The sequence below is a fragment of the Bufo bufo genome, unplaced genomic scaffold (assembly GCF_905171765.1).
Source record: "Bufo bufo unplaced genomic scaffold, aBufBuf1.1, whole genome shotgun sequence".
Lineage (NCBI taxonomy): Eukaryota > Metazoa > Chordata > Amphibia > Anura > Bufonidae > Bufo > Bufo bufo.
Window position 1 is genome coordinate 37,980 of NW_024401250.1, and position 25,880 is coordinate 63,859.

At 46.6% G+C, this 25,880-nt stretch overlaps 21 non-coding genes across 21 annotated transcripts; all 21 read right to left on the minus strand.

Moving 5' to 3' along the window:
* Positions 1-786: 786 nt before the first annotated feature.
* LOC120985507 lies at positions 787-977 on the minus strand. Its single transcript, XR_005775525.1, has one exon. It is a non-coding gene; the product is annotated as a U2 spliceosomal RNA (small nuclear RNA).
* A 1,032-nt stretch (positions 978-2,009) lies between these two features.
* On the minus strand, positions 2,010-2,200 carry LOC120985508. Its single transcript, XR_005775526.1, has one exon. It is a non-coding gene; the product is annotated as a U2 spliceosomal RNA (small nuclear RNA).
* A 1,032-nt stretch (positions 2,201-3,232) lies between these two features.
* LOC120985509 lies at positions 3,233-3,423 on the minus strand. Its single transcript, XR_005775528.1, has one exon. It is a non-coding gene; the product is annotated as a U2 spliceosomal RNA (small nuclear RNA).
* A 1,031-nt stretch (positions 3,424-4,454) lies between these two features.
* On the minus strand, positions 4,455-4,645 carry LOC120985510. Its single transcript, XR_005775529.1, has one exon. It is a non-coding gene; the product is annotated as a U2 spliceosomal RNA (small nuclear RNA).
* Positions 4,646-5,675: 1,030 nt separating this feature from the next.
* LOC120985511 lies at positions 5,676-5,866 on the minus strand. The gene has a single exon (XR_005775530.1). It is a non-coding gene; the product is annotated as a U2 spliceosomal RNA (small nuclear RNA).
* Positions 5,867-6,898: 1,032 nt separating this feature from the next.
* On the minus strand, positions 6,899-7,089 carry LOC120985512. Its single transcript, XR_005775531.1, has one exon. It is a non-coding gene; the product is annotated as a U2 spliceosomal RNA (small nuclear RNA).
* A 1,032-nt stretch (positions 7,090-8,121) lies between these two features.
* Positions 8,122-8,312, minus strand: LOC120985513. Its single transcript, XR_005775532.1, has one exon. It is a non-coding gene; the product is annotated as a U2 spliceosomal RNA (small nuclear RNA).
* Positions 8,313-9,346: 1,034 nt separating this feature from the next.
* Positions 9,347-9,537, minus strand: LOC120985515. Its single transcript, XR_005775533.1, has one exon. It is a non-coding gene; the product is annotated as a U2 spliceosomal RNA (small nuclear RNA).
* Positions 9,538-10,568: 1,031 nt separating this feature from the next.
* On the minus strand, positions 10,569-10,759 carry LOC120985516. The gene has a single exon (XR_005775534.1). It is a non-coding gene; the product is annotated as a U2 spliceosomal RNA (small nuclear RNA).
* A 1,031-nt stretch (positions 10,760-11,790) lies between these two features.
* On the minus strand, positions 11,791-11,981 carry LOC120985517. The gene has a single exon (XR_005775535.1). It is a non-coding gene; the product is annotated as a U2 spliceosomal RNA (small nuclear RNA).
* Positions 11,982-13,015: 1,034 nt separating this feature from the next.
* Positions 13,016-13,206, minus strand: LOC120985519. Its single transcript, XR_005775537.1, has one exon. It is a non-coding gene; the product is annotated as a U2 spliceosomal RNA (small nuclear RNA).
* A 1,031-nt stretch (positions 13,207-14,237) lies between these two features.
* On the minus strand, positions 14,238-14,428 carry LOC120985520. Its single transcript, XR_005775538.1, has one exon. It is a non-coding gene; the product is annotated as a U2 spliceosomal RNA (small nuclear RNA).
* Positions 14,429-15,460: 1,032 nt separating this feature from the next.
* On the minus strand, positions 15,461-15,651 carry LOC120985521. Its single transcript, XR_005775539.1, has one exon. It is a non-coding gene; the product is annotated as a U2 spliceosomal RNA (small nuclear RNA).
* A 1,031-nt stretch (positions 15,652-16,682) lies between these two features.
* LOC120985522 lies at positions 16,683-16,873 on the minus strand. The gene has a single exon (XR_005775540.1). It is a non-coding gene; the product is annotated as a U2 spliceosomal RNA (small nuclear RNA).
* A 1,031-nt stretch (positions 16,874-17,904) lies between these two features.
* On the minus strand, positions 17,905-18,095 carry LOC120985523. Its single transcript, XR_005775541.1, has one exon. It is a non-coding gene; the product is annotated as a U2 spliceosomal RNA (small nuclear RNA).
* Positions 18,096-19,125: 1,030 nt separating this feature from the next.
* Positions 19,126-19,316, minus strand: LOC120985524. Its single transcript, XR_005775542.1, has one exon. It is a non-coding gene; the product is annotated as a U2 spliceosomal RNA (small nuclear RNA).
* Positions 19,317-20,348: 1,032 nt separating this feature from the next.
* On the minus strand, positions 20,349-20,539 carry LOC120985525. The gene has a single exon (XR_005775543.1). It is a non-coding gene; the product is annotated as a U2 spliceosomal RNA (small nuclear RNA).
* A 1,031-nt stretch (positions 20,540-21,570) lies between these two features.
* LOC120985526 lies at positions 21,571-21,761 on the minus strand. Its single transcript, XR_005775544.1, has one exon. It is a non-coding gene; the product is annotated as a U2 spliceosomal RNA (small nuclear RNA).
* Positions 21,762-22,792: 1,031 nt separating this feature from the next.
* On the minus strand, positions 22,793-22,983 carry LOC120985527. The gene has a single exon (XR_005775545.1). It is a non-coding gene; the product is annotated as a U2 spliceosomal RNA (small nuclear RNA).
* Positions 22,984-24,015: 1,032 nt separating this feature from the next.
* LOC120985528 lies at positions 24,016-24,206 on the minus strand. The gene has a single exon (XR_005775546.1). It is a non-coding gene; the product is annotated as a U2 spliceosomal RNA (small nuclear RNA).
* A 1,031-nt stretch (positions 24,207-25,237) lies between these two features.
* Positions 25,238-25,428, minus strand: LOC120985531. Its single transcript, XR_005775548.1, has one exon. It is a non-coding gene; the product is annotated as a U2 spliceosomal RNA (small nuclear RNA).
* Positions 25,429-25,880: the final 452 nt, after the last annotated feature.

The window sequence follows — 25,880 nt, forward strand, 5'->3', positions numbered from 1 at the left end:
TGGTGCGGTGCCAAAGCACGCCAAGCAGAAAGCATGATAGGAATAGTAGTGAGTGAAAGGAAAAAAAAAAAAAAAAAAAAAAGGATAACCATTGTTGATTGTGATGTCACGGCACCATTGTTGAGTGTTCCATCAGGGCCCTTGTGATGTCATCCAATAGCTGACCTTACTTGACCTCTTTGACCTCTTGACCTGACAAGGCTCTTGTGACACGCGCAGTGTTCCGTCCATTGAACAGACAAGGTAGGTCCAGCTGCATAGGAAGTGCTGGGCTACTTTTTAGCCACTAAGTAATCCAGTTCAAAAGATCCACAAGAGGGAGACACAGGCAAACTTTACTCATTTATTGAAGCACTGCAAAAGCTAAATGGTTACATCCAGCCAACTTGATACAAAAAAGGGTCAATTGCCTGTCAGAGACGACTCAGCAACCCTCCGAGGTGTGCACAACAGGCCCAAATCAAACGTGGAGGAGGGGAGGTCCAAACAATTCATTCAGGTGATAAGCCAATTAACCAATCATCAGTCTTAATTGGATCCAGGGTGTGTGTGACGACACTGGGGCTGAATGGGTTGCTTGGTGCTGGAAACAACCGACAGCTGATGCAATTAGGAGATTGACAGACTAGATGCAGGTATTATATGCAAAAAGCAACACTGCACTGACTGGGCAGACAGAGGAGAAGCTGAAGGAGGCACGACACACACAACTTTCCACTTGCTTGGCTGGAAGGATGATGCTTGCAATCCATTTCAATTTCATTCTGTTTTTTCATACTGGATTAGAAGGGGTGCACCGGTCCTGGAGGTACTGCAATACCAGGTCAATGCGTGGAGTGGACAGAGCAAGCTCTTTTTCCATCTCCCTGTTCGAAAAATCCATTTAATATATGGTCCCCAGATAGGGGACGTATCAGATATTAAACTGATAAGAACAGATACTACACTTGATCTTAGCCAAAAGGCCGAGAAGCGATAACCTGAAAAGGGTTCGCAGTACAGGCCGATGGTCCCCAATGCAGAGCACTAATGAAGGCAATAGACTACTGTCCCCAGCCCAATACACAGTCCGGGAGGCTTCTTTCTCTCACAAACCGGGGAAAACGTTCACGCGCGTCCTACGCACAGAAGTCACACCAGCATGCTTCTTTTCGTGTTTGCTATCTGCATAGCTCCGCCCACACGCGACTTTTGGACACGCCTTTTCTTCGCACGAAATTCCTGGTGCGGTGCCAAAGCACGCCAAGCAGAAAGCATGATAGGAATAGTAGTGAGTGAAAGGAAAAAAAAAAAAAAAAAAAAAAAGGATAACCATTGTTGATTGTGATGTCACGGCACCATTGTTGAGTGTTCCATCAGGGCCCTTGTGATGTCATCCAATAGCTGACCTTACTTGACCTCTTTGACCTCTTGACCTGACAAGGCTCTTGTGACACGCGCAGTGTTCCGTCCATTGAACAGACAAGGTAGGTCCAGCTGCATAGGAAGTGCTGGGCTACTTTTTAGCCACTAAGTAATCCAGTTCAAAAGATCCACAAGAGGGAGACACAGGCAAACTTTACTCATTTATTGAAGCACTGCAAAAGCTAAATGGTTACATCCAGCCAACTTGATACAAAAAAGGGTCAATTGCCTGCCAGAGACGACTCAGCAACCCTCCGAGGTGTGCACAACAGGCCCAAATCAAACGTGGAGGAGGGGAGGTCCAAACAATTCATTCAGGTGATAAGCCAATTAACCAATCATCAGTCTTAATTGGATCCAGGGTGTGTGTGACGACACTGGGGCTGAATGGGTTGCTTGGTGCTGGAAACAACCGACAGCTGATGCAATTAGGAGATTGACAGACTAGATGCAGGTATTATATGCAAAAAGCAACACTGCACTGACTGGGCAGACAGAGGAGAAGCTGAAGGAGGCACGACACACACAACTTTCCACTTGCTTGGCTGGAAGGATGATGCTTGCAATCCATTTCAATTTCATTCTGTTTTTTCATACTGGATTAGAAGGGGTGCACCGGTCCTGGAGGTACTGCAATACCAGGTCAATGCGTGGAGTGGACAGAGCAAGCTCTTTTTCCATCTCCCTGTTCGAAAAATCCATTTAATATATGGTCCCCAGATAGGGGACGTATCAGATATTAAACTGATAAGAACAGATACTACACTTGATCTTAGCCAAAAGGCCGAGAAGCGATAACCTGAAAAGGGTTCGCAGTACAGGCCGATGGTCCCCAATGCAGAGCACTAATGAAGGCAATAGACTACTGTCCCCAGCCCAATACACAGTCCGGGAGGCTTCTTTCTCTCACAAACCGGGGAAAACGTTCACGCGCGTCCTACGCACAGAAGTCACACCAGCATGCTTCTTTTCGTGTTTGCTATCTGCATAGCTCCGCCCACACGCGACTTTTGGACACGCCTTTTCTTCGCACGAAATTCCTGGTGCGGTGCCAAAGCACGCCAAGCAGAAAGCATGATAGGAATAGTAGTGAGTGAAAGGAAAAAAAAAAAAAAAAAAAAAAAGGATAACCATTGTTGATTGTGATGTCACGGCACCATTGTTGAGTGTTCCATCAGGGCCCTTGTGATGTCATCCAATAGCTGACCTTACTTGACCTCTTTGACCTCTTGACCTGACAAGGCTCTTGTGACACGCGCAGTGTTCCGTCCATTGAACAGACAAGGTAGGTCCAGCTGCATAGGAAGTGCTGGGCTACTTTTTAGCCACTAAGTAATCCAGTTCAAAAGATCCACAAGAGGGAGACACAGGCAAACTTTACTCATTTATTGAAGCACTGCAAAAGCTAAATGGTTACATCCAGCCAACTTGATACAAAAAAGGGTCAATTGCCTGCCAGAGACGACTCAGCAACCCTCCGAGGTGTGCACAACAGGCCCAAATCAAACGTGGAGGAGGGGAGGTCCAAACAATTCATTCAGGTGATAAGCCAATTAACCAATCATCAGTCTTAATTGGATCCAGGGTGTGTGTGACGACACTGGGGCTGAATGGGTTGCTTGGTGCTGGAAACAACCGACAGCTGATGCAATTAGGAGATTGACAGACTAGATGCAGGTATTATATGCAAAAAGCAACACTGCACTGACTGGGCAGACAGAGGAGAAGCTGAAGGAGGCACGACACACACAACTTTCCACTTGCTTGGCTGGAAGGATGATGCTTGCAATCCATTTCAATTTCATTCTGTTTTTTCATACTGGATTAGAAGGGGTGCACCGGTCCTGGAGGTACTGCAATACCAGGTCAATGCGTGGAGTGGACAGAGCAAGCTCTTTTTCCATCTCCCTGTTCGAAAAATCCATTTAATATATGGTCCCCAGATAGGGGACGTATCAGATATTAAACTGATAAGAACAGATACTACACTTGATCTTAGCCAAAAGGCCGAGAAGCGATAACCTGAAAAGGGTTCGCAGTACAGGCCGATGGTCCCCAATGCAGAGCACTAATGAAGGCAATAGACTACTGTCCCCAGCCCAATACACAGTCCGGGAGGCTTCTTTCTCTCACAAACCGGGGAAAACGTTCACGCGCGTCCTACGCACAGAAGTCACACCAGCATGCTTCTTTTCGTGTTTGCTATCTGCATAGCTCCGCCCACACGCGACTTTTGGACACGCCTTTTCTTCGCACGAAATTCCTGGTGCGGTGCCAAAGCACGCCAAGCAGAAAGCATGATAGGAATAGTAGTGAGTGAAAGGAAAAAAAAAAAAAAAAAAAAAAAGGATAACCATTGTTGATTGTGATGTCACGGCACCATTGTTGAGTGTTCCATCAGGGCCCTTGTGATGTCATCCAATAGCTGACCTTACTTGACCTCTTTGACCTCTTGACCTGACAAGGCTCTTGTGACACGCGCAGTGTTCCGTCCATTGAACAGACAAGGTAGGTCCAGCTGCATAGGAAGTGCTGGGCTACTTTTTAGCCACTAAGTAATCCAGTTCAAAAGATCCACAAGAGGGAGACACAGGCAAACTTTACTCATTTATTGAAGCACTGCAAAAGCTAAATGGTTACATCCAGCCAACTTGATACAAAAAAGGGTCAATTGCCTGCCAGAGACGACTCAGCAACCCTCCGAGGTGTGCACAACAGGCCCAAATCAAACGTGGAGGAGGGGAGGTCCAAACAATTCATTCAGGTGATAAGCCAATTAACCAATCATCAGTCTTAATTGGATCCAGGGTGTGTGTGACGACACTGGGCTGAATGGGTTGCTTGGTGCTGGAAACAACCGACAGCTGATGCAATTAGGAGATTGACAGACTAGATGCAGGTATTATATGCAAAAAGCAACACTGCACTGACTGGGCAGACAGAGGAGAAGCTGAAGGAGGCACGACACACACAACTTTCCACTTGCTTGGCTGGAAGGATGATGCTTGCAATCCATTTCAATTTCATTCTGTTTTTTCATACTGGATTAGAAGGGGTGCACCGGTCCTGGAGGTACTGCAATACCAGGTCAATGCGTGGAGTGGACAGAGCAAGCTCTTTTTCCATCTCCCTGTTCGAAAAATCCATTTAATATATGGTCCCCAGATAGGGGACGTATCAGATATTAAACTGATAAGAACAGATACTACACTTGATCTTAGCCAAAAGGCCGAGAAGCGATAACCTGAAAAGGGTTCGCAGTACAGGCCGATGGTCCCCAATGCAGAGCACTAATGAAGGCAATAGACTACTGTCCCCAGCCCAATACACAGTCCGGGAGGCTTCTTTCTCTCACAAACCGGGGAAAACGTTCACGCGCGTCCTACGCACAGAAGTCACACCAGCATGCTTCTTTTCGTGTTTGCTATCTGCATAGCTCCGCCCACACGCGACTTTTGGACACGCCTTTTCTTCGCACGAAATTCCTGGTGCGGTGCCAAAGCACGCCAAGCAGAAAGCATGATAGGAATAGTAGTGAGTGAAAGGAAAAAAAAAAAAAAAAAAAAAAGGATAACCATTGTTGATTGTGATGTCACGGCACCATTGTTGAGTGTTCCATCAGGGCCCTTGTGATGTCATCCAATAGCTGACCTTACTTGACCTCTTTGACCTCTTGACCTGACAAGGCTCTTGTGACACGCGCAGTGTTCCGTCCATTGAACAGACAAGGTAGGTCCAGCTGCATAGGAAGTGCTGGGCTACTTTTTAGCCACTAAGTAATCCAGTTCAAAAGATCCACAAGAGGGAGACACAGGCAAACTTTACTCATTTATTGAAGCACTGCAAAAGCTAAATGGTTACATCCAGCCAACTTGATACAAAAAAGGGTCAATTGCCTGCCAGAGACGACTCAGCAACCCTCCGAGGTGTGCACAACAGGCCCAAATCAAACGTGGAGGAGGGGAGGTCCAAACAATTCATTCAGGTGATAAGCCAATTAACCAATCATCAGTCTTAATTGGATCCAGGGTGTGTGTGACGACACTGGGCTGAATGGGTTGCTTGGTGCTGGAAACAACCGACAGCTGATGCAATTAGGAGATTGACAGACTAGATGCAGGTATTATATGCAAAAAGCAACACTGCACTGACTGGGCAGACAGAGGAGAAGCTGAAGGAGGCACGACACACACAACTTTCCACTTGCTTGGCTGGAAGGATGATGCTTGCAATCCATTTCAATTTCATTCTGTTTTTTCATACTGGATTAGAAGGGGTGCACCGGTCCTGGAGGTACTGCAATACCAGGTCAATGCGTGGAGTGGACAGAGCAAGCTCTTTTTCCATCTCCCTGTTCGAAAAATCCATTTAATATATGGTCCCCAGATAGGGGACGTATCAGATATTAAACTGATAAGAACAGATACTACACTTGATCTTAGCCAAAAGGCCGAGAAGCGATAACCTGAAAAGGGTTCGCAGTACAGGCCGATGGTCCCCAATGCAGAGCACTAATGAAGGCAATAGACTACTGTCCCCAGCCCAATACACAGTCCGGGAGGCTTCTTTCTCTCACAAACCGGGGAAAACGTTCACGCGCGTCCTACGCACAGAAGTCACACCAGCATGCTTCTTTTCGTGTTTGCTATCTGCATAGCTCCGCCCACACGCGACTTTTGGACACGCCTTTTCTTCGCACGAAATTCCTGGTGCGGTGCCAAAGCACGCCAAGCAGAAAGCATGATAGGAATAGTAGTGAGTGAAAGGAAAAAAAAAAAAAAAAAAAAAAAAGGATAACCATTGTTGATTGTGATGTCACGGCACCATTGTTGAGTGTTCCATCAGGGCCCTTGTGATGTCATCCAATAGCTGACCTTACTTGACCTCTTTGACCTCTTGACCTGACAAGGCTCTTGTGACACGCGCAGTGTTCCGTCCATTGAACAGACAAGGTAGGTCCAGCTGCATAGGAAGTGCTGGGCTACTTTTTAGCCACTAAGTAATCCAGTTCAAAAGATCCACAAGAGGGAGACACAGGCAAACTTTACTCATTTATTGAAGCACTGCAAAAGCTAAATGGTTACATCCAGCCAACTTGATACAAAAAAGGGTCAATTGCCTGCCAGAGACGACTCAGCAACCCTCCGAGGTGTGCACAACAGGCCCAAATCAAACGTGGAGGAGGGGAGGTCCAAACAATTCATTCAGGTGATAAGCCAATTAACCAATCATCAGTCTTAATTGGATCCAGGGTGTGTGTGACGACACTGGGCTGAATGGGTTGCTTGGTGCTGGAAACAACCGACAGCTGATGCAATTAGGAGATTGACAGACTAGATGCAGGTATTATATGCAAAAAGCAACACTGCACTGACTGGGCAGACAGAGGAGAAGCTGAAGGAGGCACGACACACACAACTTTCCACTTGCTTGGCTGGAAGGATGATGCTTGCAATCCATTTCAATTTCATTCTGTTTTTTCATACTGGATTAGAAGGGGTGCACCGGTCCTGGAGGTACTGCAATACCAGGTCAATGCGTGGAGTGGACAGAGCAAGCTCTTTTTCCATCTCCCTGTTCGAAAAATCCATTTAATATATGGTCCCCAGATAGGGGACGTATCAGATATTAAACTGATAAGAACAGATACTACACTTGATCTTAGCCAAAAGGCCGAGAAGCGATAACCTGAAAAGGGTTCGCAGTACAGGCCGATGGTCCCCAATGCAGAGCACTAATGAAGGCAATAGACTACTGTCCCCAGCCCAATACACAGTCCGGGAGGCTTCTTTCTCTCACAAACCGGGGAAAACGTTCACGCGCGTCCTACGCACAGAAGTCACACCAGCATGCTTCTTTTCGTGTTTGCTATCTGCATAGCTCCGCCCACACGCGACTTTTGGACACGCCTTTTCTTCGCACGAAATTCCTGGTGCGGTGCCAAAGCACGCCAAGCAGAAAGCATGATAGGAATAGTAGTGAGTGAAAGGAAAAAAAAAAAAAAAAAAAAAAAAGGATAACCATTGTTGATTGTGATGTCACGGCACCATTGTTGAGTGTTCCATCAGGGCCCTTGTGATGTCATCCAATAGCTGACCTTACTTGACCTCTTTGACCTCTTGACCTGACAAGGCTCTTGTGACACGCGCAGTGTTCCGTCCATTGAACAGACAAGGTAGGTCCAGCTGCATAGGAAGTGCTGGGCTACTTTTTAGCCACTAAGTAATCCAGTTCAAAAGATCCACAAGAGGGAGACACAGGCAAACTTTACTCATTTATTGAAGCACTGCAAAAGCTAAATGGTTACATCCAGCCAACTTGATACAAAAAAGGGTCAATTGCCTGCCAGAGACGACTCAGCAACCCTCCGAGGTGTGCACAACAGGCCCAAATCAAACGTGGAGGAGGGGAGGTCCAAACAATTCATTCAGGTGATAAGCCAATTAACCAATCATCAGTCTTAATTGGATCCAGGGTGTGTGTGACGACACTGGGCTGAATGGGTTGCTTGGTGCTGGAAACAACCGACAGCTGATGCAATTAGGAGATTGACAGACTAGATGCAGGTATTATATGCAAAAAGCAACACTGCACTGACTGGGCAGACAGAGGAGAAGCTGAAGGAGGCACGACACACACAACTTTCCACTTGCTTGGCTGGAAGGATGATGCTTGCAATCCATTTCAATTTCATTCTGTTTTTTCATACTGGATTAGAAGGGGTGCACCGGTCCTGGAGGTACTGCAATACCAGGTCAATGCGTGGAGTGGACAGAGCAAGCTCTTTTTCCATCTCCCTGTTCGAAAAATCCATTTAATATATGGTCCCCAGATAGGGGACGTATCAGATATTAAACTGATAAGAACAGATACTACACTTGATCTTAGCCAAAAGGCCGAGAAGCGATAACCTGAAAAGGGTTCGCAGTACAGGCCGATGGTCCCCAATGCAGAGCACTAATGAAGGCAATAGACTACTGTCCCCAGCCCAATACACAGTCCGGGAGGCTTCTTTCTCTCACAAACCGGGGAAAACGTTCACGCGCGTCCTACGCACAGAAGTCACACCAGCATGCTTCTTTTCGTGTTTGCTATCTGCATAGCTCCGCCCACACGCGACTTTTGGACACGCCTTTTCTTCGCACGAAATTCCTGGTGCGGTGCCAAAGCACGCCAAGCAGAAAGCATGATAGGAATAGTAGTGAGTGAAAGGAAAAAAAAAAAAAAAAAAAAAAAAAAGGATAACCATTGTTGATTGTGATGTCACGGCACCATTGTTGAGTGTTCCATCAGGGCCCTTGTGATGTCATCCAATAGCTGACCTTACTTGACCTCTTTGACCTCTTGACCTGACAAGGCTCTTGTGACACGCGCAGTGTTCCGTCCATTGAACAGACAAGGTAGGTCCAGCTGCATAGGAAGTGCTGGGCTACTTTTTAGCCACTAAGTAATCCAGTTCAAAAGATCCACAAGAGGGAGACACAGGCAAACTTTACTCATTTATTGAAGCACTGCAAAAGCTAAATGGTTACATCCAGCCAACTTGATACAAAAAAGGGTCAATTGCCTGCCAGAGACGACTCAGCAACCCTCCGAGGTGTGCACAACAGGCCCAAATCAAACGTGGAGGAGGGGAGGTCCAAACAATTCATTCAGGTGATAAGCCAATTAACCAATCATCAGTCCTAATTGGATCCAGGGTGTGTGTGACGACACTGGGCTGAATGGGTTGCTTGGTGCTGGAAACAACCGACAGCTGATGCAATTAGGAGATTGACAGACTAGATGCAGGTATTATATGCAAAAAGCAACACTGCACTGACTGGGCAGACAGAGGAGAAGCTGAAGGAGGCACGACACACACAACTTTCCACTTGCTTGGCTGGAAGGATGATGCTTGCAATCCATTTCAATTTCATTCTGTTTTTTCATACTGGATTAGAAGGGGTGCACCGGTCCTGGAGGTACTGCAATACCAGGTCAATGCGTGGAGTGGACAGAGCAAGCTCTTTTTCCATCTCCCTGTTCGAAAAATCCATTTAATATATGGTCCCCAGATAGGGGACGTATCAGATATTAAACTGATAAGAACAGATACTACACTTGATCTTAGCCAAAAGGCCGAGAAGCGATAACCTGAAAAGGGTTCGCAGTACAGGCCGATGGTCCCCAATGCAGAGCACTAATGAAGGCAATAGACTACTGTCCCCAGCCCAATACACAGTCCGGGAGGCTTCTTTCTCTCACAAACCGGGGAAAACGTTCACGCGCGTCCTACGCACAGAAGTCACACCAGCATGCTTCTTTTCGTGTTTGCTATCTGCATAGCTCCGCCCACACGCGACTTTTGGACACGCCTTTTCTTCGCACGAAATTCCTGGTGCGGTGCCAAAGCACGCCAAGCAGAAAGCATGATAGGAATAGTAGTGAGTGAAAGGAAAAAAAAAAAAAAAAAAAAAAAAGGATAACCATTGTTGATTGTGATGTCACGGCACCATTGTTGAGTGTTCCATCAGGGCCCTTGTGATGTCATCCAATAGCTGACCTTACTTGACCTCTTTGACCTCTTGACCTGACAAGGCTCTTGTGACACGCGCAGTGTTCCGTCCATTGAACAGACAAGGTAGGTCCAGCTGCATAGGAAGTGCTGGGCTACTTTTTAGCCACTAAGTAATCCAGTTCAAAAGATCCACAAGAGGGAGACACAGGCAAACTTTACTCATTTATTGAAGCACTGCAAAAGCTAAATGGTTACATCCAGCCAACTTGATACAAAAAAGGGTCAATTGCCTGCCAGAGACGACTCAGCAACCCTCCGAGGTGTGCACAACAGGCCCAAATCAAACGTGGAGGAGGGGAGGTCCAAACAATTCATTCAGGTGATAAGCCAATTAACCAATCATCAGTCTAATTGGATCCAGGGTGTGTGTGACGACACTGGGCTGAATGGGTTGCTTGGTGCTGGAAACAACCGACAGCTGATGCAATTAGGAGATTGACAGACTAGATGCAGGTATTATATGCAAAAAGCAACACTGCACTGACTGGGCAGACAGAGGAGAAGCTGAAGGAGGCACGACACACACAACTTTCCACTTGCTTGGCTGGAAGGATGATGCTTGCAATCCATTTCAATTTCATTCTGTTTTTTCATACTGGATTAGAAGGGGTGCACCGGTCCTGGAGGTACTGCAATACCAGGTCAATGCGTGGAGTGGACAGAGCAAGCTCTTTTTCCATCTCCCTGTTCGAAAAATCCATTTAATATATGGTCCCCAGATAGGGGACGTATCAGATATTAAACTGATAAGAACAGATACTACACTTGATCTTAGCCAAAAGGCCGAGAAGCGATAACCTGAAAAGGGTTCGCAGTACAGGCCGATGGTCCCCAATGCAGAGCACTAATGAAGGCAATAGACTACTGTCCCCAGCCCAATACACAGTCCGGGAGGCTTCTTTCTCTCACAAACCGGGGAAAACGTTCACGCGCGTCCTACGCACAGAAGTCACACCAGCATGCTTCTTTTCGTGTTTGCTATCTGCATAGCTCCGCCCACACGCGACTTTTGGACACGCCTTTTCTTCGCACGAAATTCCTGGTGCGGTGCCAAAGCACGCCAAGCAGAAAGCATGATAGGAATAGTAGTGAGTGAAAGGAAAAAAAAAAAAAAAAAAAAAAAAAAAGGATAACCATTGTTGATTGTGATGTCACGGCACCATTGTTGAGTGTTCCATCAGGGCCCTTGTGATGTCATCCAATAGCTGACCTTACTTGACCTCTTTGACCTCTTGACCTGACAAGGCTCTTGTGACACGCGCAGTGTTCCGTCCATTGAACAGACAAGGTAGGTCCAGCTGCATAGGAAGTGCTGGGCTACTTTTTAGCCACTAAGTAATCCAGTTCAAAAGATCCACAAGAGGGAGACACAGGCAAACTTTACTCATTTATTGAAGCACTGCAAAAGCTAAATGGTTACATCCAGCCAACTTGATACAAAAAAGGGTCAATTGCCTGCCAGAGACGACTCAGCAACCCTCCGAGGTGTGCACAACAGGCCCAAATCAAACGTGGAGGAGGGGAGGTCCAAACAATTCATTCAGGTGATAAGCCAATTAACCAATCATCAGTCCTAATTGGATCCAGGGTGTGTGACGACTGGGCTGAATGGGTTGCTTGGTGCTGGAAACAACCGACAGCTGATGCAATTAGGAGATTGACAGACTAGATGCAGGTATTATATGCAAAAAGCAACACTGCACTGACTGGGCAGACAGAGGAGAAGCTGAAGGAGGCACGACACACACAACTTTCCACTTGCTTGGCTGGAAGGATGATGCTTGCAATCCATTTCAATTTCATTCTGTTTTTTCATACTGGATTAGAAGGGGTGCACCGGTCCTGGAGGTACTGCAATACCAGGTCAATGCGTGGAGTGGACAGAGCAAGCTCTTTTTCCATCTCCCTGTTCGAAAAATCCATTTAATATATGGTCCCCAGATAGGGGACGTATCAGATATTAAACTGATAAGAACAGATACTACACTTGATCTTAGCCAAAAGGCCGAGAAGCGATAACCTGAAAAGGGTTCGCAGTACAGGCCGATGGTCCCCAATGCAGAGCACTAATGAAGGCAATAGACTACTGTCCCCAGCCCAATACACAGTCCGGGAGGCTTCTTTCTCTCACAAACCGGGGAAAACGTTCACGCGCGTCCTACGCACAGAAGTCACACCAGCATGCTTCTTTTCGTGTTTGCTATCTGCATAGCTCCGCCCACACGCGACTTTTGGACACGCCTTTTCTTCGCACGAAATTCCTGGTGCGGTGCCAAAGCACGCCAAGCAGAAAGCATGATAGGAATAGTAGTGAGTGAAAGAAAAAAAAAAAAAAAAAAAAAAAAAAAAAGGATAACCATTGTTGATTGTGATGTCACGGCACCATTGTTGAGTGTTCCATCAGGGCCCTTGTGATGTCATCCAATAGCTGACCTTACTTGACCTCTTTGACCTCTTGACCTGACAAGGCTCTTGTGACACGCGCAGTGTTCCGTCCATTGAACAGACAAGGTAGGTCCAGCTGCATAGGAAGTGCTGGGCTACTTTTTAGCCACTAAGTAATCCAGTTCAAAAGATCCACAAGAGGGAGACACAGGCAAACTTTACTCATTTATTGAAGCACTGCAAAAGCTAAATGGTTACATCCAGCCAACTTGATACAAAAAAGGGTCAATTGCCTGCCAGAGACGACTCAGCAACCCTCCGAGGTGTGCACAACAGGCCCAAATCAAACGTGGAGGAGGGGAGGTCCAAACAATTCATTCAGGTGATAAGCCAATTAACCAATCATCAGTCCTAATTGGATCCAGGGTGTGAGGACGACCTGGGCTGAATGGGTTGCTTGGTGCTGGAAACAACCGACAGCTGATGCAATTAGGAGATTGACAGACTAGATGCAGGTATTATATGCAAAAAGCAACACTGCACTGACTGGGCAGACAGAGGAGAAGCTGAAGGAGGCACGACACACACAACTTTCCACTTGCTTGGCTGGAAGGATGATGCTTGCAATCCATTTCAATTTCATTCTGTTTTTTCATACTGGATTAGAAGGGGTGCACCGGTCCTGGAGGTACTGCAATACCAGGTCAATGCGTGGAGTGGACAGAGCAAGCTCTTTTTCCATCTCCCTGTTCGAAAAATCCATTTAATATATGGTCCCCAGATAGGGGACGTATCAGATATTAAACTGATAAGAACAGATACTACACTTGATCTTAGCCAAAAGGCCGAGAAGCGATAACCTGAAAAGGGTTCGCAGTACAGGCCGATGGTCCCCAATGCAGAGCACTAATGAAGGCAATAGACTACTGTCCCCAGCCCAATACACAGTCCGGGAGGCTTCTTTCTCTCACAAACCGGGGAAAACGTTCACGCGCGTCCTACGCACAGAAGTCACACCAGCATGCTTCTTTTCGTGTTTGCTATCTGCATAGCTCCGCCCACACGCGACTTTTGGACACGCCTTTTCTTCGCACGAAATTCCTGGTGCGGTGCCAAAGCACGCCAAGCAGAAAGCATGATAGGAATAGTAGTGAGTGAAAGGAAAAAAAAAAAAAAAAAAAAAAAAAAAGGATAACCATTGTTGATTGTGATGTCACGGCACCATTGTTGAGTGTTCCATCAGGGCCCTTGTGATGTCATCCAATAGCTGACCTTACTTGACCTCTTTGACCTCTTGACCTGACAAGGCTCTTGTGACACGCGCAGTGTTCCGTCCATTGAACAGACAAGGTAGGTCCAGCTGCATAGGAAGTGCTGGGCTACTTTTTAGCCACTAAGTAATCCAGTTCAAAAGATCCACAAGAGGGAGACACAGGCAAACTTTACTCATTTATTGAAGCACTGCAAAAGCTAAATGGTTACATCCAGCCAACTTGATACAAAAAAGGGTCAATTGCCTGCCAGAGACGACTCAGCAACCCTCCGAGGTGTGCACAACAGGCCCAAATCAAACGTGGAGGAGGGGAGGTCCAAACAATTCATTCAGGTGATAAGCCAATTAACCAATCATCAGTCCTAATTGGATCCAGGGTGTGAGGAGACTGGGCTGAATGGGTTGCTTGGTGCTGGAAACAACCGACAGCTGATGCAATTAGGAGATTGACAGACTAGATGCAGGTATTATATGCAAAAAGCAACACTGCACTGACTGGGCAGACAGAGGAGAAGCTGAAGGAGGCACGACACACACAACTTTCCACTTGCTTGGCTGGAAGGATGATGCTTGCAATCCATTTCAATTTCATTCTGTTTTTTCATACTGGATTAGAAGGGGTGCACCGGTCCTGGAGGTACTGCAATACCAGGTCAATGCGTGGAGTGGACAGAGCAAGCTCTTTTTCCATCTCCCTGTTCGAAAAATCCATTTAATATATGGTCCCCAGATAGGGGACGTATCAGATATTAAACTGATAAGAACAGATACTACACTTGATCTTAGCCAAAAGGCCGAGAAGCGATAACCTGAAAAGGGTTCGCAGTACAGGCCGATGGTCCCCAATGCAGAGCACTAATGAAGGCAATAGACTACTGTCCCCAGCCCAATACACAGTCCGGGAGGCTTCTTTCTCTCACAAACCGGGGAAAACGTTCACGCGCGTCCTACGCACAGAAGTCACACCAGCATGCTTCTTTTCGTGTTTGCTATCTGCATAGCTCCGCCCACACGCGACTTTTGGACACGCCTTTTCTTCGCACGAAATTCCTGGTGCGGTGCCAAAGCACGCCAAGCAGAAAGCATGATAGGAATAGTAGTGAGTGAAAGGAAAAAAAAAAAAAAAAAAAAAAAAAAAAGGATAACCATTGTTGATTGTGATGTCACGGCACCATTGTTGAGTGTTCCATCAGGGCCCTTGTGATGTCATCCAATAGCTGACCTTACTTGACCTCTTTGACCTCTTGACCTGACAAGGCTCTTGTGACACGCGCAGTGTTCCGTCCATTGAACAGACAAGGTAGGTCCAGCTGCATAGGAAGTGCTGGGCTACTTTTTAGCCACTAAGTAATCCAGTTCAAAAGATCCACAAGAGGGAGACACAGGCAAACTTTACTCATTTATTGAAGCACTGCAAAAGCTAAATGGTTACATCCAGCCAACTTGATACAAAAAAGGGTCAATTGCCTGCCAGAGACGACTCAGCAACCCTCCGAGGTGTGCACAACAGGCCCAAATCAAACGTGGAGGAGGGGAGGTCCAAACAATTCATTCAGGTGATAAGCCAATTAACCAATCATCAGTCCTAATTGGATCCAGGGTGTGAGGAGACTGGGCTGAATGGGTTGCTTGGTGCTGGAAACAACCGACAGCTGATGCAATTAGGAGATTGACAGACTAGATGCAGGTATTATATGCAAAAAGCAACACTGCACTGACTGGGCAGACAGAGGAGAAGCTGAAGGAGGCACGACACACACAACTTTCCACTTGCTTGGCTGGAAGGATGATGCTTGCAATCCATTTCAATTTCATTCTGTTTTTTCATACTGGATTAGAAGGGGTGCACCGGTCCTGGAGGTACTGCAATACCAGGTCAATGCGTGGAGTGGACAGAGCAAGCTCTTTTTCCATCTCCCTGTTCGAAAAATCCATTTAATATATGGTCCCCAGATAGGGGACGTATCAGATATTAAACTGATAAGAACAGATACTACACTTGATCTTAGCCAAAAGGCCGAGAAGCGATAACCTGAAAAGGGTTCGCAGTACAGGCCGATGGTCCCCAATGCAGAGCACTAATGAAGGCAATAGACTACTGTCCCCAGCCCAATACACAGTCCGGGAGGCTTCTTTCTCTCACAAACCGGGGAAAACGTTCACGCGCGTCCTACGCACAGAAGTCACACCAGCATGCTTCTTTTCGTGTTTGCTATCTGCATAGCTCCGCCCACACGCGACTTTTGGACACGCCTTTTCTTCGCACGAAATTCCTGGTGCGGTGCCAAAGCACGCCAAGCAGAAAGCATGATAGGAATAGTAGTGAGTGAAAGGAAAAAAAAAAAAAAAAAAAAAAAAAAAAGGATAACCATTGTTGATTGTGATGTCACGGCACCATTGTTGAGTGTTCCATCAGGGCCCTTGTGATGTCATCCAATAGCTGACCTTACTTGACCTCTTTGACCTCTTGACCTGACAAGGCTCTTGTGACACGCGCAGTGTTCCGTCCATTGAACAGACAAGGTAGGTCCAGCTGCATAGGAAGTGCTGGGCTACTTTTTAGCCACTAAGTAATCCAGTTCAAAAGATCCACAAGAGGGAGACACAGGCAAACTTTACTCATTTATTGAAGCACTGCAAAAGCTAAATGGTTACATCCAGCCAACTTGATACAAAAAAGGGTCAATTGCCTGCCAGAGACGACTCAGCAACCCTCCGAGGTGTGCACAACAGGCCCAAATCAAACGTGGAGGAGGGGAGGTCCAAACAATTCATTCAGGTGATAAGCCAATTAACCAATCATCAGTCCTAATTGGATCCAGGGTGTGAGGAGACTGGCTGAATGGGTTGCTTGGTGCTGGAAACAACCGACAGCTGATGCAATTAGGAGATTGACAGACTAGATGCAGGTATTATATGCAAAAAGCAACACTGCACTGACTGGGCAGACAGAGGAGAAGCTGAAGGAGGCACGACACACACAACTTTCCACTTGCTTGGCTGGAAGGATGATGCTTGCAATCCATTTCAATTTCATTCTGTTTTTTCATACTGGATTAGAAGGGGTGCACCGGTCCTGGAGGTACTGCAATACCAGGTCAATGCGTGGAGTGGACAGAGCAAGCTCTTTTTCCATCTCCCTGTTCGAAAAATCCATTTAATATATGGTCCCCAGATAGGGGACGTATCAGATATTAAACTGATAAGAACAGATACTACACTTGATCTTAGCCAAAAGGCCGAGAAGCGATAACCTGAAAAGGGTTCGCAGTACAGGCCGATGGTCCCCAATGCAGAGCACTAATGAAGGCAATAGACTACTGTCCCCAGCCCAATACACAGTCCGGGAGGCTTCTTTCTCTCACAAACCGGGGAAAACGTTCACGCGCGTCCTACGCACAGAAGTCACACCAGCATGCTTCTTTTCGTGTTTGCTATCTGCATAGCTCCGCCCACACGCGACTTTTGGACACGCCTTTTCTTCGCACGAAATTCCTGGTGCGGTGCCAAAGCACGCCAAGCAGAAAGCATGATAGGAATAGTAGTGAGTGAAAGGAAAAAAAAAAAAAAAAAAAAAAAAAAAAGGATAACCATTGTTGATTGTGATGTCACGGCACCATTGTTGAGTGTTCCATCAGGGCCCTTGTGATGTCATCCAATAGCTGACCTTACTTGACCTCTTTGACCTCTTGACCTGACAAGGCTCTTGTGACACGCGCAGTGTTCCGTCCATTGAACAGACAAGGTAGGTCCAGCTGCATAGGAAGTGCTGGGCTACTTTTTAGCCACTAAGTAATCCAGTTCAAAAGATCCACAAGAGGGAGACACAGGCAAACTTTACTCATTTATTGAAGCACTGCAAAAGCTAAATGGTTACATCCAGCCAACTTGATACAAAAAAGGGTCAATTGCCTGCCAGAGACGACTCAGCAACCCTCCGAGGTGTGCACAACAGGCCCAAATCAAACGTGGAGGAGGGGAGGTCCAAACAATTCATTCAGGTGATAAGCCAATTAACCAATCATCAGTCCTAATTGGATCCAGGGTGTGAGGAGACTGGCTGAATGGGTTGCTTGGTGCTGGAAACAACCGACAGCTGATGCAATTAGGAGATTGACAGACTAGATGCAGGTATTATATGCAAAAAGCAACACTGCACTGACTGGGCAGACAGAGGAGAAGCTGAAGGAGGCACGACACACACAACTTTCCACTTGCTTGGCTGGAAGGATGATGCTTGCAATCCATTTCAATTTCATTCTGTTTTTTCATACTGGATTAGAAGGGGTGCACCGGTCCTGGAGGTACTGCAATACCAGGTCAATGCGTGGAGTGGACAGAGCAAGCTCTTTTTCCATCTCCCTGTTCGAAAAATCCATTTAATATATGGTCCCCAGATAGGGGACGTATCAGATATTAAACTGATAAGAACAGATACTACACTTGATCTTAGCCAAAAGGCCGAGAAGCGATAACCTGAAAAGGGTTCGCAGTACAGGCCGATGGTCCCCAATGCAGAGCACTAATGAAGGCAATAGACTACTGTCCCCAGCCCAATACACAGTCCGGGAGGCTTCTTTCTCTCACAAACCGGGGAAAACGTTCACGCGCGTCCTACGCACAGAAGTCACACCAGCATGCTTCTTTTCGTGTTTGCTATCTGCATAGCTCCGCCCACACGCGACTTTTGGACACGCCTTTTCTTCGCACGAAATTCCTGGTGCGGTGCCAAAGCACGCCAAGCAGAAAGCATGATAGGAATAGTAGTGAGTGAAAGGAAAAAAAAAAAAAAAAAAAAAAAAAAAGGATAACCATTGTTGATTGTGATGTCACGGCACCATTGTTGAGTGTTCCATCAGGGCCCTTGTGATGTCATCCAATAGCTGACCTTACTTGACCTCTTTGACCTCTTGACCTGACAAGGCTCTTGTGACACGCGCAGTGTTCCGTCCATTGAACAGACAAGGTAGGTCCAGCTGCATAGGAAGTGCTGGGCTACTTTTTAGCCACTAAGTAATCCAGTTCAAAAGATCCACAAGAGGGAGACACAGGCAAACTTTACTCATTTATTGAAGCACTGCAAAAGCTAAATGGTTACATCCAGCCAACTTGATACAAAAAAGGGTCAATTGCCTGCCAGAGACGACTCAGCAACCCTCCGAGGTGTGCACAACAGGCCCAAATCAAACGTGGAGGAGGGGAGGTCCAAACAATTCATTCAGGTGATAAGCCAATTAACCAATCATCAGTCCTAATTGGATCCAGGGTGTGAGGAGACTGGCTGAATGGGTTGCTTGGTGCTGGAAACAACCGACAGCTGATGCAATTAGGAGATTGACAGACTAGATGCAGGTATTATATGCAAAAAGCAACACTGCACTGACTGGGCAGACAGAGGAGAAGCTGAAGGAGGCACGACACACACAACTTTCCACTTGCTTGGCTGGAAGGATGATGCTTGCAATCCATTTCAATTTCATTCTGTTTTTTCATACTGGATTAGAAGGGGTGCACCGGTCCTGGAGGTACTGCAATACCAGGTCAATGCGTGGAGTGGACAGAGCAAGCTCTTTTTCCATCTCCCTGTTCGAAAAATCCATTTAATATATGGTCCCCAGATAGGGGACGTATCAGATATTAAACTGATAAGAACAGATACTACACTTGATCTTAGCCAAAAGGCCGAGAAGCGATAACCTGAAAAGGGTTCGCAGTACAGGCCGATGGTCCCCAATGCAGAGCACTAATGAAGGCAATAGACTACTGTCCCCAGCCCAATACACAGTCCGGGAGGCTTCTTTCTCTCACAAACCGGGGAAAACGTTCACGCGCGTCCTACGCACAGAAGTCACACCAGCATGCTTCTTTTCGTGTTTGCTATCTGCATAGCTCCGCCCACACGCGACTTTTGGACACGCCTTTTCTTCGCACGAAATTCCTGGTGCGGTGCCAAAGCACGCCAAGCAGAAAGCATGATAGGAATAGTAGTGAGTGAAAGGAAAAAAAAAAAAAAAAAAAAAAAAAAAAGGATAACCATTGTTGATTGTGATGTCACGGCACCATTGTTGAGTGTTCCATCAGGGCCCTTGTGATGTCATCCAATAGCTGACCTTACTTGACCTCTTTGACCTCTTGACCTGACAAGGCTCTTGTGACACGCGCAGTGTTCCGTCCATTGAACAGACAAGGTAGGTCCAGCTGCATAGGAAGTGCTGGGCTACTTTTTAGCCACTAAGTAATCCAGTTCAAAAGATCCACAAGAGGGAGACACAGGCAAACTTTACTCATTTATTGAAGCACTGCAAAAGCTAAATGGTTACATCCAGCCAACTTGATACAAAAAAGGGTCAATTGCCTGCCAGAGACGACTCAGCAACCCTCCGAGGTGTGCACAACAGGCCCAAATCAAACGTGGAGGAGGGGAGGTCCAAACAATTCATTCAGGTGATAAGCCAATTAACCAATCATCAGTCCTAATTGGATCCAGGGTGTGAGGAGACTGGGCTGAATGGGTTGCTTGGTGCTGGAAACAACCGACAGCTGATGCAATTAGGAGATTGACAGACTAGATGCAGGTATTATATGCAAAAAGCAACACTGCACTGACTGGGCAGACAGAGGAGAAGCTGAAGGAGGCACGACACACACAACTTTCCACTTGCTTGGCTGGAAGGATGATGCTTGCAATCCATTTCAATTTCATTCTGTTTTTTCATACTGGATTAGAAGGGGTGCACCGGTCCTGGAGGTACTGCAATACCAGGTCAATGCGTGGAGTGGACAGAGCAAGCTCTTTTTCCATCTCCCTGTTCGAAAAATCCATTTAATATATGGTCCCCAGATAGGGGACGTATCAGATATTAAACTGATAAGAACAGATACTACACTTGATCTTAGCCAAAAGGCCGAGAAGCGATAACCTGAAAAGGGTTCGCAGTACAGGCCGATGGTCCCCAATGCAGAGCACTAATGAAGGCAATAGACTACTGTCCCCAGCCCAATACACAGTCCGGGAGGCTTCTTTCTCTCACAAACCGGGGAAAACGTTCACGCGCGTCCTACGCACAGAAGTCACACCAGCATGCTTCTTTTCGTGTTTGCTATCTGCATAGCTCCGCCCACACGCGACTTTTGGACACGCCTTTTCTTCGCACGAAATTCCTGGTGCGGTGCCAAAGCACGCCAAGCAGAAAGCATGATAGGAATAGTAGTGAGTGAAAGGAAAAAAAAAAAAAAAAAAAAAAAAAAAAGGATAACCATTGTTGATTGTGATGTCACGGCACCATTGTTGAGTGTTCCATCAGGGCCCTTGTGATGTCATCCAATAGCTGACCTTACTTGACCTCTTTGACCTCTTGACCTGACAAGGCTCTTGTGACACGCGCAGTGTTCCGTCCATTGAACAGACAAGGTAGGTCCAGCTGCATAGGAAGTGCTGGGCTACTTTTTAGCCACTAAGTAATCCAGTTCAAAAGATCCACAAGAGGGAGACACAGGCAAACTTTACTCATTTATTGAAGCACTGCAAAAGCTAAATGGTTACATCCAGCCAACTTGATACAAAAAAGGGTCAATTGCCTGCCAGAGACGACTCAGCAACCCTCCGAGGTGTGCACAACAGGCCCAAATCAAACGTGGAGGAGGGGAGGTCCAAACAATTCATTCAGGTGATAAGCCAATTAACCAATCATCAGTCCTAATTGGATCCAGGGTGTGAGGAGACTGGCTGAATGGGTTGCTTGGTGCTGGAAACAACCGACAGCTGATGCAATTAGGAGATTGACAGACTAGATGCAGGTATTATATGCAAAAAGCAACACTGCACTGACTGGGCAGACAGAGGAGAAGCTGAAGGAGGCACGACACACACAACTTTCCACTTGCTTGGCTGGAAGGATGATGCTTGCAATCCATTTCAATTTCATTCTGTTTTTTCATACTGGATTAGAAGGGGTGCACCGGTCCTGGAGGTACTGCAATACCAGGTCAATGCGTGGAGTGGACAGAGCAAGCTCTTTTTCCATCTCCCTGTTCGAAAAATCCATTTAATATATGGTCCCCAGATAGGGGACGTATCAGATATTAAACTGATAAGAACAGATACTACACTTGATCTTAGCCAAAAGGCCGAGAAGCGATAACCTGAAAAGGGTTCGCAGTACAGGCCGATGGTCCCCAATGCAGAGCACTAATGAAGGCAATAGACTACTGTCCCCAGCCCAATACACAGTCCGGGAGGCTTCTTTCTCTCACAAACCGGGGAAAACGTTCACGCGCGTCCTACGCACAGAAGTCACACCAGCATGCTTCTTTTCGTGTTTGCTATCTGCATAGCTCCGCCCACACGCGACTTTTGGACACGCCTTTTCTTCGCACGAAATTCCTGGTGCGGTGCCAAAGCACGCCAAGCAGAAAGCATGATAGGAATAGTAGTGAGTGAAAGGAAAAAAAAAAAAAAAAAAAAAAAAAAAAGGATAACCATTGTTGATTGTGATGTCACGGCACCATTGTTGAGTGTTCCATCAGGGCCCTTGTGATGTCATCCAATAGCTGACCTTACTTGACCTCTTTGACCTCTTGACCTGACAAGGCTCTTGTGACACGCGCAGTGTTCCGTCCATTGAACAGACAAGGTAGGTCCAGCTGCATAGGAAGTGCTGGGCTACTTTTTAGCCACTAAGTAATCCAGTTCAAAAGATCCACAAGAGGGAGACACAGGCAAACTTTACTCATTTATTGAAGCACTGCAAAAGCTAAATGGTTACATCCAGCCAACTTGATACAAAAAAGGGTCAATTGCCTGCCAGAGACGACTCAGCAACCCTCCGAGGTGTGCACAACAGGCCCAAATCAAACGTGGAGGAGGGGAGGTCCAAACAATTCATTCAGGTGATAAGCCAATTAACCAATCATCAGTCCTAATTGGATCCAGGGTGTGAGGAGACTGGCTGAATGGGTTGCTTGGTGCTGGAAACAACCGACAGCTGATGCAATTAGGAGATTGACAGACTAGATGCAGGTATTATATGCAAAAAGCAACACTGCACTGACTGGGCAGACAGAGGAGAAGCTGAAGGAGGCACGACACACACAACTTTCCACTTGCTTGGCTGGAAGGATGATGCTTGCAATCCATTTCAATTTCATTCTGTTTTTTCATACTGGATTAGAAGGGGTGCACCGGTCCTGGAGGTACTGCAATACCAGGTCAATGCGTGGAGTGGACAGAGCAAGCTCTTTTTCCATCTCCCTGTTCGAAAAATCCATTTAATATATGGTCCCCAGATAGGGGACGTATCAGATATTAAACTGATAAGAACAGATACTACACTTGATCTTAGCCAAAAGGCCGAGAAGCGATAACCTGAAAAGGGTTCGCAGTACAGGCCGATGGTCCCCAATGCAGAGCACTAATGAAGGCAATAGACTACTGTCCCCAGCCCAATACACAGTCCGGGAGGCTTCTTTCTCTCACAAACCGGGGAAAACGTTCACGCGCGTCCTACGCACAGAAGTCACACCAGCATGCTTCTTTTCGTGTTTGCTATCTGCATAGCTCCGCCCACACGCGACTTTTGGACACGCCTTTTCTTCGCACGAAATTCCTGGTGCGGTGCCAAAGCACGCCAAGCAGAAAGCATGATAGGAATAGTAGTGAGTGAAAGGAAAAAAAAAAAAAAAAAAAAAAAAAAAAAGGATAACCATTGTTGATTGTGATGTCACGGCACCATTGTTGAGTGTTCCATCAGGGCCCTTGTGATGTCATCCAATAGCTGACCTTACTTGACCTCTTTGACCTCTTGACCTGACAAGGCTCTTGTGACACGCGCAGTGTTCCGTCCATTGAACAGACAAGGTAGGTCCAGCTGCATAGGAAGTGCTGGGCTACTTTTTAGCCACTAAGTAATCCAGTTCAAAAGATCCACAAGAGGGAGACACAGGCAAACTTTACTCATTTATTGAAGCACTGCAAAAGCTAAATGGTTACATCCAGCCAACTTGATACAAAAAAGGGTCAATTGCCTGCCAGAGACGACTCAGCAACCCTCCGAGGTGTGCACAACAGGCCCAAATCAAACGTGGAGGAGGGGAGGTCCAAACAATTCATTCAGGTGATAAGCCAATTAACCAATCATCAGTCCTAATTGGATCCAGGGTGTGAGGAGACTGGCTGAATGGGTTGCTTGGTGCTGGAAACAACCGACAGCTGATGCAATTAGGAGATTGACAGACTAGATGCAGGTATTATATGCAAAAAGCAACACTGCACTGACTGGGCAGACAGAGGAGAAGCTGAAGGAGGCACGACACACACAACTTTCCACTTGCTTGGCTGGAAGGATGATGCTTGCAATCCATTTCAATTTCATTCTGTTTTTTCATACTGGATTAGAAGGGGTGCACCGGTCCTGGAGGTACTGCAATACCAGGTCAATGCGTGGAGTGGACAGAGCAAGCTCTTTTTCCATCTCCCTGTTCGAAAAATCCATTTAATATATGGTCCCCAGATAGGGGACGTATCAGATATTAAACTGATAAGAACAGATACTACACTTGATCTTAGCCAAAAGGCCGAGAAGCGATAACCTGAAAAGGGTTCGCAGTACAGGCCGATGGTCCCCAATGCAGAGCACTAATGAAGGCAATAGACTACTGTCCCCAGCCCAATACACAGTCCGGGAGGCTTCTTTCTCTCACAAACCGGGGAAAACGTTCACGCGCGTCCTACGCACAGAAGTCACACCAGCATGCTTCTTTTCGTGTTTGCTATCTGCATAGCTCCGCCCACACGCGACTTTTGGACACGCCTTTTCTTCGCACGAAATTCCTGGTGCGGTGCCAAAGCACGCCAAGCAGAAAGCATGATAGGAATAGTAGTGAGTGAAAGGAAAAAAAAAAAAAAAAAAAAAAAAAAAAGGATAACCATTGTTGATTGTGATGTCACGGCACCATTGTTGAGTGTTCCATCAGGGCCCTTGTGATGTCATCCAATAGCTGACCTTACTTGACCTCTTTGACCTCTTGACCTGACAAGGCTCTTGTGACACGCGCAGTGTTCCGTCCATTGAACAGACAAGGTAGGTCCAGCTGCATAGGAAGTGCTGGGCTACTTTTTAGCCACTAAGTAATCCAGTTCAAAAGATCCACAAGAGGGAGACACAGGCAAACTTTACTCATTTATTGAAGCACTGCAAAAGCTAAATGGTTACATCCAGCCAACTTGATACAAAAAAGGGTCAATTGCCTGCCAGAGACGACTCAGCAACCCTCCGAGGTGTGCACAACAGGCCCAAATCAAACGTGGAGGAGGGGAGGTCCAAACAATTCATTCAGGTGATAAGCCAATTAACCAATCATCAGTCCTAATTGGATCCAGGGTGTGAGGAGACTGGCTGAATGGGTTGCTTGGTGCTGGAAACAACCGACAGCTGATGCAATTAGGAGATTGACAGACTAGATGCAGGTATTATATGCAAAAAGCAACACTGCACTGACTGGGCAGACAGAGGAGAAGCTGAAGGAGGCACGACACACACAACTTTCCACTTGCTTGGCTGGAAGGATGATGCTTGCAATCCATTTCAATTTCATTCTGTTTTTTCATACTGGATTAGAAGGGGTGCACCGGTCCTGGAGGTACTGCAATACCAGGTCAATGCGTGGAGTGGACAGAGCAAGCTCTTTTTCCATCTCCCTGTTCGAAAAATCCATTTAATATATGGTCCCCAGATAGGGGACGTATCAGATATTAAACTGATAAGAACAGATACTACACTTGATCTTAGCCAAAAGGCCGAGAAGCGATAACCTGAAAAGGGTTCGCAGTACAGGCCGATGGTCCCCAATGCAGAGCACTAATGAAGGCAATAGACTACTGTCCCCAGCCCAATACACAGTCCGGGAGGCTTCTTTCTCTCACAAACCGGGGAAAACGTTCACGCGCGTCCTACGCACAGAAGTCACACCAGCATGCTTCTTTTCGTGTTTGCTATCTGCATAGCTCCGCCCACACGCGACTTTTGGACACGCCTTTTCTTCGCACGAAATTCCTGGTGCGGTGCCAAAGCACGCCAAGCAGAAAGCATGATAGGAATAGTAGTGAGTGAAAGGAAAAAAAAAAAAAAAAAAAAAAAAAAGGATAACCATTGTTGATTGTGATGTCACGGCACCATTGTTGAGTGTTCCATCAGGGCCCTTGTGATGTCATCCAATAGCTGACCTTACTTGACCTCTTTGACCTCTTGACCTGACAAGGCT